Below are 12046 nucleotides of genomic sequence, written 5' to 3'. Positions count from 1 at the left end.
CATCAGTTCATCACATGTTATCTCTGCTGCTCCTTCCTCCTCAGGGGAGGACTGCCCACATTCTTCCCTTGCTCCAGTGTGGGGTCCCTCCCATGTGAGACAGTTCTCCACAAACTTCTCCAACATGAGTTATTCCCATGGGCTGCAGTTTTTCATGAGCTGCTCCAACATGTGTCCCTTCGATGGGGTGCAGTCCTTCAGGAACAGACTGCTCCAGTGTGGGTCCCAGCCTCCTTCAGACAGATCTACCTGCTCCAGCGTGGGGTCCTCCATGGGCTGCAGGTGGATATGTGCTCCACTGTGGACCTCCATGGGCTGCAGGAGCACAGCCTGTCTATCATGGTCTTCCCCGTGGGCTGCAGGGTCATCTCTGCTCTGATGCCTGGAGCACCTTCTCTCCCTCCTTCTTCATTGACCTTGGTGTCTGCAGAGTTGTTGCTGTCACGTATTCTAACTCCTCTCTCCGGTTGTGGTTGTGCAGTAACATTTTCCCCTTCTTAACTATGTTATCTCAGAGGTGCTTCCACCATCGCTGATGGGCTTGGCCTTGGCCAGCAGTGGGTCCTTCTTGGAGAGCCAGCTGGCAGTGGTTCTGTTGGACACAGGGGAAGCTTCTGGCAGCTTCTCACAGAAGCCATCCCTGTAGCCCCCTGGCTTCCAAAACCTTGCCACGCAAACCCAATACACAGCCCCCTCTGCTCCTGCAGCTGTGCTAAGGAACCCCCTGCCGCAGTTACCTGCTGAGGCCCTGTGTGAACTAAGGGCTTTTCAGGTTCCAGCATTCATCTGGAGCTTCCTTCCGGAGGCTGCTCCGTGTCCGTAGCTGAGAGGATTGCAGGGTGTGCCGGATGGAGTGACGTGCTGTCTGGCGTGGCCGAGACAGTTTCAGTGAAACTCCTGTTGCTGAGACACTTCAGCTGACATCACCCCGCGCCACGGGCTGGCTGATACGCCGCTTGGCAAGGGCTGTGTCAGCACCAGCCCTCCCCGAGCCGCTGCCTGGGGCTTGGTGTAACATCGGTTGTGAGTGGGAATTTCTCTCCGCTGCCAGTAGGTTGCATCCCTTGCTGTTACCAGGCGGAGCTTCTTTAAAAAAAAAATGAAATCAGTGGCCTACATCACCAGATCCAGCAGCACAGGCTGTCTTTAACTATGGGAGTATTCTTCTATAACCATCTCCACACCAAATAGTGCTCGGCGTCCTGCTTCCCTCACACAGGATGAATCTAGTCAGCTATGTCAGAGGGATCTGACATGTCTGCATGCTGTCTGCAGCTACCTCACAGGCATTCGATTATAGTAACGTCTGCCTCATCAGACACCTGGAGGGACAAAATTTAAGGGGATGCTGTTCCTTTTTTAACACTTAATTTCTCTTTTATTACCTGGGTTAGAGCCTTTGTTCCAAACACAGCCCAAGCTGCCTTTGAAATCACTAATGCGACTGCACTCAGGTGCACCGCATCATTTCCTTTCTTTTTCAGATAGTCTCAGTCTCATTCTTTTTCTCCCTTTCTTCTTAAAGCGAGCAGCCTCTGGGGTGTTTTGCAGTACTAGTGATGTTTAACATGAAGAGGCTGAGAAACTGATGTATGCAACGATTAAGTCACTTTCACAAGGTCATGCGGCGAATCACTGGCGATGCCAAGAATAGCACCCCAAGTCTCTTGGCTCTCTCTAGCCCACCCTCAACACTACAGCCTGCCTTTTTCCTGGTGAGCATGATCTGATTCATAATGCAGCAGTTCTGCTGTAAGGCTGGCTACCTCTCTGCGAGCTGTCTCTGCTGCTGCAGAGAAAAGCAGTCAGGCTGAGGCAGCAGCAGAGATTGCACGCGTCTGTAGCAAAAAACCCCAGAAACGGTGTTCAGCAGCTTATCTTATCTACAGATAAGCTCATAAAATGGACTGACTGGTTAAAAATAGGTTTTTAAAGTTCTTGGCAAACATCTCAAACTTTAGATTCTTTGTTTTTTTTCTGCAGAACAAAAATACCATTTCAATGATTCTGATTCACGTTGGCTTTTTTTGGTCTTTCTGGAAAAATACCAAAGTATTGATGGGTGGTTTTTGCTTTTAATTGTGCTCTTGAGTGCTAAACCTATTCCTGCTATTTGCTTGCAGTATGTTTAGGCTATGTTTAGGCAAATGCAAATGGAAGTGGTTATTCAGTGCCTTTGGCACACCGAACAGAATGTACTGAACTCCCGGGGCTTGTTACAAAGCCTCAGCCTCCAGCATTAACAAAGCCTGTGCAGGCAATAGCTAAAATATAAGAACTACCTGAGCTTGACAGAGGGAGTTCAGAGGATCTGGGAAGATGATAGATCATGAACTTGTGCCCAGTTTTTTTTTCCTGTGGATTGGGTAAATGAAGTAAGGGGACTCTGGCACACGTACTGGCGGCTTAGGGTGCTCTCGAGGGTGCTGTGCTGTGCGTGCCTGTGCTGCCTGTGATGCTGGGGCCAGGATGAATTAACACTGTGCTCTGTGGATCCTTTTGCAGCGGGTAGTTTATCGATGGAGTTCTTGTCTGGCTGTACCAACACTCAGCTCAATATGTTCCTGAATCCATAATGGAGGCTTTCCTTCAAACACCACAGTCTTTGGAAGTAAAGCACAACAGTGCAAAGCTGCTGCCTGCTGCGTGTCCGTTGGCAGCAGCTCGGGATTTTTCAGTTGTTTGCCTTGTTACTTAACCTATTTTAAGCTCTGATGGAATAAGGATGGCATTTGATCACAGTACTGGGCACAACTGTTTGGCGTTTATAACCCATGTTTTAAACCGGAGGGTTTTTCCGTATATGATTGTGTCTTCAAATAACTTTAGACTCATGGTTTTAGACTTGAGTGCTCTTTTGCTGGCCTTTGCTGTTTCCCCTTACGAGAGAGCTCCTGACTTTCACTCAGATGGGTGTTGTTTACCCAGGTGAGAACCCCACAAAGGAGGGAGCATAGTGGTGACTGAGGGGGCACATAGACTGAACAGAGCCCTTCCTAGCCTCCATCTGTGATCTGGTTCTCGTGAGGGGAATTAAAGATGTCTTTGTATCTCTGTCTTTTTATTGGATTTTCTTTATCATCTCTACATGCATGCCAGTGTCTTCTGATCTTGGGTTTATTAAGTAGGTGGCACACTATGTAAAGAGTTTAATATCTAGTGCTACAGGATAAATCTCTCCCACAGTGGAAACGATTAGCTGCTAATGCTAGTTCTGTGTTCATCTGCCTCTAGTATGCTGAATGAGTGGCCTCCACCTATTGCGTAAAATACTTTTACAACTGATGCTCTGCATTTTACCCACAGCACTGAGAGACTTCTGAGAGCAACTTGTCCTGCCAAGCTTAGTCCCTCAGCTTTTTAGTGGATTAGATGCATTTATGGTTAGCAGTGGAGTTTAGTTTTGTGTCATTTATTACTGTGCACAGCAAGGCAGAAGGGCTTGTTTCTTCTTGCAAGTGAACGTAGCCAGGAGATGAATGTTTGCCATCTGGGAGGAAAACCAGAACTGGCAGTAACATGATGTCAGGGCTGGAGGAAAGCAGAAGGAAGCGCTCGGTTAAGAGGGCTAGAGTGCAGAGAGGAGAGGAGGAGAGGCAGGTAGTGAGACGGCTGTCATGGTTGTCTCTCCTCTCCTTACATAATAATCAACGAAACTCAGGAAAGTAAATTACCAAGGCTGCTGCTTTACACTTGCTTCACAGGTAGTCTTTGGGTAGTAAGGAAAACCATGGGACCTCTTACCTGCTTTATTCCATATAAGTGGTTTTCAAGGCCCACACGGATAACTAACACCCATAAAATTAAGACACATTTACTGTGATTTGAAATTAGATTTCTACTTGTATATTCCTCTGCTTTTGTTTTTTGATGGCCAAGTTTTTATAAAATCTCTGCTTTTTTTATTTATTGTATATTTCCAAGCTGCACAGGCATGTGCCAACATTGGGGTAATTGTGCACAACATTCATATACACAAATATTTGATACTTGTGACACCCTGGGACAGGGGTTGGAGACCTGGTCTAATCTCTGAAATCAGGAGCCCAGTTATGGGACTGCTGGGTTATTGTGCAAGCTGGTGCTTGATGCGTGAAAGAAAACCACATTTTGTATGAAGTAAAATTACAGCTGCTGAAACCTCTGTGCTGTATATAACGTAGGTTAGAAAGAAATCTGGAACAGCTGGTACGTTACAGTAAACTATAGTTTGTGCTGTTGGGGGCCTAAGGCACAGCCTGTTACTGCAAATGCTATTTCCTCCCAGAAAACCTTAACTTGCAAGGTATAGCAATTTGGCCAAACACAGGTTTGTAACACCCCAAAAGCCATGTATGCAGTCACTAAAGACATTGCTGTTTGAGCCAGCTTTTAATGAGAACTGCAAAGAATTTGATAATTTTAAAAAAAAAAAAGCTAATTCATTGCCTAAACTTAGAGTACAGTCAAATGAACCACTAGCTAACACAAAAAAGCAAGTTCAAGCCATTTGTGGGAAGGGAAATGGCCTTTACTGCTGACTCCTTCTTAGTATTCCCAATAGTATCCAGTGCTTCACGCACCCAGGAAAAAATAGGTGGTATTGCCCCCAACACCCAGGGGGTGTTGGAGGCCACAGCAGGCCCCTCGTCCATGGTTGCTCCTCATGCTTTCATAACTGAGCCTAGAAATGGCCTTGTTCTGCTGGGGGATTGGGCTCAGTCAGGCTTGATGGTGGGGAGTGACCATGTGGTCTCTCAGTGACCATGTGGAACAGGCAAAAGGGCAAGGGGCTGTAGGTGTGCCCGGCCATGGCCCCCACTCTTGCCCCCCAGTCCCAGAGATGGGGTGGGCAGAGGGCTCTGTGCAGCCCCTCCATGCAGGGCTGGGGCCGGCCGTGCTCCCTGTGCCACCGGGCAGTGAGGGCTGTGCCAGGTCTGCAGCAGGGCTGCCACACTGACCTGGCCTCTGGGGTTGGCATTTGGGAGCCTGTTGTAACTCAGGGTCAGAAGACTGATTGATTTTATTTTTTCCCCACAGAACTTAAAAGGGTGAGGAGACTGGTGCTGCTGTTGAGTGTGCATTCTGTGACTATGCTCCACAGCTCGCTGGAGGCAGCAGCAGGGGATCCCGGGCAGCCCTGGGGAGTCGACCTGACCTCCCTTTTGGGGTCCCTGGCTGATGGTGCTCTAGGGCAGGCCACAGCCAAATGTGGGCAGGCCACCTTGGAGCAAAATGTGGAGGGACTTTGCAGCTCAGAACCATTTAAGACAAGGCTAGCGTCATATCCCATCCTGTTTTTACTAAATCAAGATTTATTTTTTTCCTCCAATGGAGCTTGTTCATACACATGCTTCATTGTTATGTCCTTTCTGTTGTTTTCAGGTTGATGAACCTTTCTGCAGCAAGATTTGAAACAGCCAGATTTCAGCTTGGATCAAAGTCCCTAGGATTCACTTGTGATTTTCAGTAAGGCTTCTTTAAGGTATTCTTAATTAACATTATGAAGTCATAAACTTTTATTTTGGGTGTCTGAAATGCCACAGGAATTTTCTGATGAGGGTACCTTTCAAAAAGTTACTCTGCTTCAGTGTTATGCTTTTTGCTTGTAATTTCTGAAGTGACCTGTGTCCTGTAAAAACAATTTTTCACAAAGCTTTGAACATGTTTTCCAGTATTTCTTGGGGGTGTGCTTGATCCAAGCTCTGCTTTGGTGTGAATGCCTGAGAAGCTGAAAAAGAAACTCATTGCTTTCTGCATCTCGCCTCCCATTTTTCTCTTGTGCTAAGGGCTATAAAGCAGAAAAGTAATTGAAAAATTGTAGCTTAAGACAGTGTTGTATATGTACTTGAGAGGGGTGGTTACCTTTCCTTCTTGCCTCTTTACTCTGCTGTCAGTGGATTTAGCTAGAAAACGGAAGATTTTTGTTTCCCTGAGGCAGACTGGCTGGCAGGTCTTCTTGGCGCTGTCGCTGGCAGCCTCTGCTGGCCCATGAGCTTCTGGCCCCCAGACAGCCTGCCCGTCCTGCAGTCACTGCAGCAGCTGACTGCTGGGTGACCAGCTTGCTTTACTTAGAAGGTTGGGACATCCACAGGCTGTAACACGATAAATAGTAAGCAGCTGAACTCTTTGGAGCATGCAAAGAACAACACAGAGAGGCTGGATTTTGTTGCATTTTGAGCTCTATCCATAGAAAGCAAAAGGAATACTGTGGTTTTCCTTATTTGTGTGGTCCCGATGCGGAGTATTGTGACTTGCAAAGAATGGTTGAAGCAAACAATGTTTGTGCTTGTACAAGGGGTTGAAATGTTTCCTGTCATGGAAAAGATGAACAAGCCCATTCTTTTCTGAGACCTGTGAGTACTGTCAGCGTTGCTGCTATTTTAATTTATGAGCCGCTGCCCTGTGTGGTATCCACACCGTTGCCATGCATAGTCAAGTGTTGCCTCCCCAGGAGTGGCATGAAGGGAGACGGAGGGCACGAGCCCTCCCGGTACTCCCTCTGCCTGTTTCCTGCTCTTCGTGTTTTGCTGTGTACTGCACATCACTTGAGCCAAAGCAGGGGCAGGAGAGCACAAACCAAAGGTGTCAGCAGAAGAGGAGGGCATAAAGGGAGGGGAAACGCGGGAGCAGTAGGTAGAGAAGGTCAGGACACCATCCTTGATGCCAAAAATCTTTCTGTGGCTGTGGGTCAGCACCCTGTGCTGAGGGAAGAGCAGTCCTTCAGAATTATTCCCTGTCCTTCCTGGCTGGTGACAAGCCTGGCCGCAGCAGCCTGTACACTAAGCAGGGAGCAAGAGCTATCCTTTCCTCCTCATGGGTGGAAGAACCTGGCCAGCCCTGAAAGAAGCCGTGCTATATGTGACCCCTCTGGTCAGTGCTTCAGGAGTCAAACCTCCTGCTCTGGCAAGTTTGGAGTGATGTTCGCGGAAGACTAGCGATAAACTAGCCTGATGCAGTTCTGAAGCTCTTGTTCCCAATCAGACATGATAGAAAAGTCTTATTCTACTGATGGATGATGCAGTACTGATAGGTGACATCTCTGTAAGGATGAAATTGTCAGCTAAGTTCTGCTTTTGGAGGCTCTACACATGTGGAAGACAGCAGCTATGTTTGCTGGAAGCAGCTAGAGGACACAGAACTGTCAGATAGCTTCTTGGCTTCTGATCTGGACAGCTCTGACCAAGAAACACTAAAACATTAAATAGAAGAACTTGCAGGTTCTTTTTGAAGTTTTCTTGCTAGTGTCGCAGGCCAAGAGGACCATATCTTTCTGGAGAGTACAGTGAAAAGCCCTGGGTGTGTTTGCCATTATTATGGGCAATCATTATCGGACTTGACTGAGAAGCAGCTTATGTATGTGCAACAGGTGTTCTGAGCCCAAACTTGGAGAACAAGATGCTGATTGCTCCTAAGGCTGTTGTTTTCACAGGTGATCTGAAAGGGACAGTTGGACAGAAATCCCCTTTAGTGAATCTGAGGCACTTGAATCTTTTTTTCCTGTCAAAGAGGGAAGATGGCCTGATTATCACTTCTGTAGTCATTACCTAAATGGCTGGTGCATCATCTTGAGCCAGCAAATACCCCTTGCAGTGGGTACACAACCAGACAGCCAAGAGACTTGTTGGAGTGTTTCCTTCCCTGGGAGCAGAAGCTGCTCCCTGCCACTCTCAGGCACCAGGAGCTGCTCTTCCCTAGACTGATGAATCCTTCACATCAGCAGAGTTGCTCTGTCTGATCTATCTCCACTCGGGTTGCCCCTTACTATCCAGCTTGCTCAGTAGGGACATGGCCATAAACCTTTCTACAGCTTGGTACCTTTGAAAGTCTCCTGAAGTACATGGGCCAGATTACTCTGGGAAGAGTAGTGATTCAGTGGTGAAGCTGGCAGAGCTTGCCTGTACTTTGTATTAGAGCTTGTTCCTCTGTGTGTGTGTGCACTCATGCATATCTCCTCTTCAGCACTTTATCTCCCTCTTCTCTTTAGTGCTTTATCTCACTTCTGCTCTTTAGTGCCCATTATCTCTTGTCAGCTATCTGCATTACAGGGTGTAGGACACTATTTAGGAGGAGTGCTGTGAATCAACCTTATCTGTCATCTCCAAAAGAGCTGCGCATGTGCAGGTGATGCATGTTTCACCTGAGTGTGCTTTTCCTAGGACAGCATAATATATATGTGATCTGGCTGCTGTAGCACATCACATACTTCCATCTCTGCTTGGGTTGTTTTTTGTAGACAACTGAAGCTAAGTAGTCTGGCTGCTGTGTGTCTGCAGTTCCACCATCCTGATTCGCTTTCCTCTATCATTCATTAACGGGTGAATACCTTATGCAAGCGCTATTGATTAGCTTCACAACCACCTGTCTGTAAATCATTTTCCATCTCTGGTTGTGAGTAATATCCGCATGCTTTGTTCATCTTCCACTTAATGACCCTGGCTCTCCTCCTGATTCTCAGCAGCGTGGCTCCACTGCGCACGAGGAAATTATGCAGTGGTCAGGCTGGAGTGAGGAAGGAAGACTCTGTCCTCCTTTATGCTCTTCGCAGATACCTGAGGTAACTAGAGAAAGTGGCTGGTGTCCAGGATATGCAAATGCAAGTGTGTGACAAATGAACCAGTTGTCTGATTTTTGGTGAATTAAGTAAAGCAGTTGTACTCGACCAGGCAGTGTGCTGGGGAAGGGCCTTCCTGTGTTCCCGTGGCCACAGGAAACTCACCTGCTAAAATGGAAGCCTGGTGAGCAGAGCCCAATTGGATTTTTGTCCCCAGTGCGGCATTATTGCTTGTGGACTGCTGCCCTTGGCCTGTGGTTGCAAAAGATGAATAGCTGGCAGGAAGGCAGCAAGAATGTGCTACTTAAACATACATTGCCTAATGGCTGTCTTCCCAGTGCCCAGATGTATGGCTTGCTCTAGGACGCTGGGACCTCCCTCTCTGCTGCGGTAGACACTTCTATTATTAGCTCAGTGGCAGCTTTCCATATGCCAACACTCGTGACTGCAGGACTGTTTAATTTTCACTTCTCTGAAGTATTTAATTTGTATTCATTATTTCTATTCATTAAAGACCAAACCTCGAAGTCCTTACCTAGATTTTTGCTCTGTTAGCGCTGAAGCACGGATCCTGTCTAATGAACAGACCACTACGCCTACGCAGAATCAGAGGCAGGATAATGTCTTAAATCTGGAAAGTCAGTCACTACTTGACTAATCAGTAGAAAACCCCTGTCTTCAGAGATGGGCGTCTAGTCTCCCTTCTTCTGTTAACTTCTCTCCAGAGAAATGAAAAATCAGATCTGCTAGAAGTATTGCCTGCTTGCGTTTCAGTGCCTGACAGTGAAGATGTGGTGCGCGGTTACCAGTGCCTGTAACTGCAGGTGCTGGCACTTCTCTGGCGGCTGAGGATAGCTGCTGCTGTCAGATAATCACCCAGCAATTCACTGCTGGGGGCCTCTCTTTAATTATTGAATGCCAGAATAGATATATATTGAATTACCTTGCTGGCAAATATCATCTCCAGCATCTCATGTAACTCTACAATATTCTCCGTTTTCCTACTTGCATAACATAAAATCTTCTTCAAAGAATCTAAAAAAAAAGTCAAAATATGTTTTTTATATTCCTTATATAGCAGTACATGTTCTCAGAGAAGAACAAGTTGTAGACTGGCTTTTGAAGATAGCCTTCCCTGGCAGTCAGTAGCATGTGATTACTCTTGTTTAGTCAAGCCTGCCCTTGGATGTGCAGCAGAATGAAGCAGGATGTGCATTATCAAACCAACCAACCAAAAAAAAAAAAAAAGAGTAACCTAATTTTGCTCTCACTTCTCTGAAGTATTTAATTTGTCAGCTGTTGCAAAAGATCTGGCTAACATGTCCTGAGGAAACTGCAACCTGTAGTCCTGGTCCTGTGGTGTGCAATGCTAGGAAGGCTGCCTGTGTCCCTGCAGGGTCCTACTGGAGTCACTTGCAGGAGCACCCAAAGACAGGGGGTGAAGAGAGAAAATCAGTATTTGCATTTGCAATTTTTCCCAGCTGGCAGAGATGCGAGTAAATGCCAGTGTTCCCCCTCATCCCTCCTCCTCTGTCCTGCTGGTACATACTGATCACAGGCATTGGATCTGCAAGCAGTGGTTGAGAAATTGGCCACAGATCCCTTGACCTTTAGTTCCTGTAGAATCCTCTGGATAATGTTTTCAGTGCTCCCAGACACAAGACAATTTTTATACACATTATCTCTAAATGCGTCAAGCAAAATCTGTCATTCCTTGCTTTGCAAGAGAAATAAAACGTGCCTTCTCGTTTCCCAAACTGTGCTGAACTCCATGTAATCCTGGCAACAACTTACAAAAGAGAGGAAAAATATTACACAATGCTCGACTGGAAGGAAAGGCAATACTGTGGTTAATCAAACATTTTTGTCATTTACAAGTTTCAGAGAATTTCGTGCTGCTGAATGATGTCAGGCAGGCAGCCCTGGAGCCCGAGATCCCTCCTTTGTAACCACCACGATATGTCACATGCAGCAGCCCTAGCAGGTGCTGACAGAATAATTACAGTGCTCGAATTTGTAATACTGCAGGCATTAATGGGCTCCTGAAGCTGGTGAAAGGAGAGCTCCATCTACCGTTGTACAAAGAGAAGGCAAAAATAGCTAGAATGGCCTTCTCCCACACACACTGGAAAACCACCGGATACCATGTATTACCCCCTCTTTTTTATCTCTCTTTTTTTTTTTTTTTTAATCCTCCTCCCCACCCCCCGCTTTCCTCCTATGGCTTTTAGAGCCCTCCGCCCCCCTCTTTTTTTTTTTTCTTTTTTAATTCCCCCCCCACCCCTTTCCTCCTATGGCTTTTAGAGCCCTCCACCTCAAATGCAGTTCCCTGCTTTGGGTACTGTGCAGGTATGTAGCTGGGGACAGTCCCTGCTTAGCCATCCCCAAGCAGGCGAGTCAGACAAAGGATTTGAATGCAGCAGCATAGAAACTAAGTGACTTTTACATGCACATGTGGAATCAGGAGCAGAACCAGAAGCTAACCCCAATTTCTAGTCTCTTTCCCTGACAAGAGGGGTTTCATTCTCTAAAATGTGTTGAATGCAGAGATTTCTCAGAGGGCTCAGTCAGTGCTCGCACCTCAAATGCAGTTCCCTGCTTTGGGTACTGTGCAGGTATGTAGCTGGGGACAGTCCCTGCTTAGCCATCCCCAAGCAGGCGAGTCAGACAAAGGATTTGAATGCAGCAGCATAGAAACTAAGTGACTTTTACATGCACATGTGGAATCAGGAGCAGAACCAGAAGCTAACCCCAATTTCTAGTCTCTTTCCCTGACAAGAGGGGTTTCATTCTCTAAAATGTGTTGAATGCAGAGATTTCTCAGAGGGCTCAGTCAGTGCTCGCTTTAGAGCTACAGAAGCAGGGAAAAGCTCTAGATAGCACGTGGTTCTGTGGCTTTATGCTTGATTTGCCTCTGGTGTTTCTGAACTTACTGTATCTTAGATAACCAAAGTATTTCTTGTGTCAGCATATGTAGGCATTTATATGAAAATTGAATCCTGTGCAACACCCAGATTCCTTTGCTACTAAACTTGGGGATGCAACGAGGGATGTGAGCCCTGAACTGAGGTCTGAATGTGAATTCTGCAAGTAAATTCCATCCTCAGTTCTTTCAGCTAAAATCTTACTCTCTGCCCTTCTGATCATGCTTTTCAAGTGTTGAATGCAGAGATTTCTCAGAGGGCTCAGATACTACATCTTTAGAGCTACAGAAGCAGGGAAAAGCTCTAGATAGCACGTGGTTCTGTGGCTTTATGCTTGATTTGCCTCTGGTGTTTCTGAACTTACTGTATCTTAGATAACCAAAGTATTTCTTGTGTCAGCATATGTAGGCATTTATATGAAAATTGAATCCTGTGCAACACCCAGATTCCTTTGCTACTAAACTTGGGGATGCAACGAGGGATGTGAGCCCTGAACTGAGGTCTGAATGTGAATTCTGCAAGTAAATTCCATCCTCAGTTCTTTCAGCTAAAATCTTACTCTCTGCCCTTCTGATCATGCTTTTCAAGT

The 12046-nt window shown here is 46.5% G+C and overlaps 1 long non-coding RNA gene across 7 annotated transcripts in view; it reads left to right on the top strand.

Moving 5' to 3' along the window:
• Positions 1 to 12046, top strand: part of LOC106890274 — a 101712-nt gene that overhangs the window by 32760 nt on the left and 56906 nt on the right. For 6 of the 7 annotated variants that reach the window (XR_001412489.1, XR_001412490.1, XR_001412486.1 and 3 more), the window contains exons 5-6: positions 5365 to 5448; positions 8438 to 8536. This is a non-coding gene — a long non-coding RNA (uncharacterized LOC106890274). The remainder of the gene's footprint in view (positions 1 to 5364; positions 5449 to 8437; positions 8537 to 12046) is intronic. The other variant, XR_001412487.1, reaches the window with a different exon arrangement.

This window comes from Calidris pugnax, unplaced genomic scaffold (genome assembly GCF_001431845.1).
Source record: "Calidris pugnax isolate Ruff unplaced genomic scaffold, ASM143184v1 scaffold111, whole genome shotgun sequence".
Lineage (NCBI taxonomy): Eukaryota > Metazoa > Chordata > Aves > Charadriiformes > Scolopacidae > Calidris > Calidris pugnax.
This window is presented reverse-complemented; position numbering and strand designations above follow the sequence as displayed.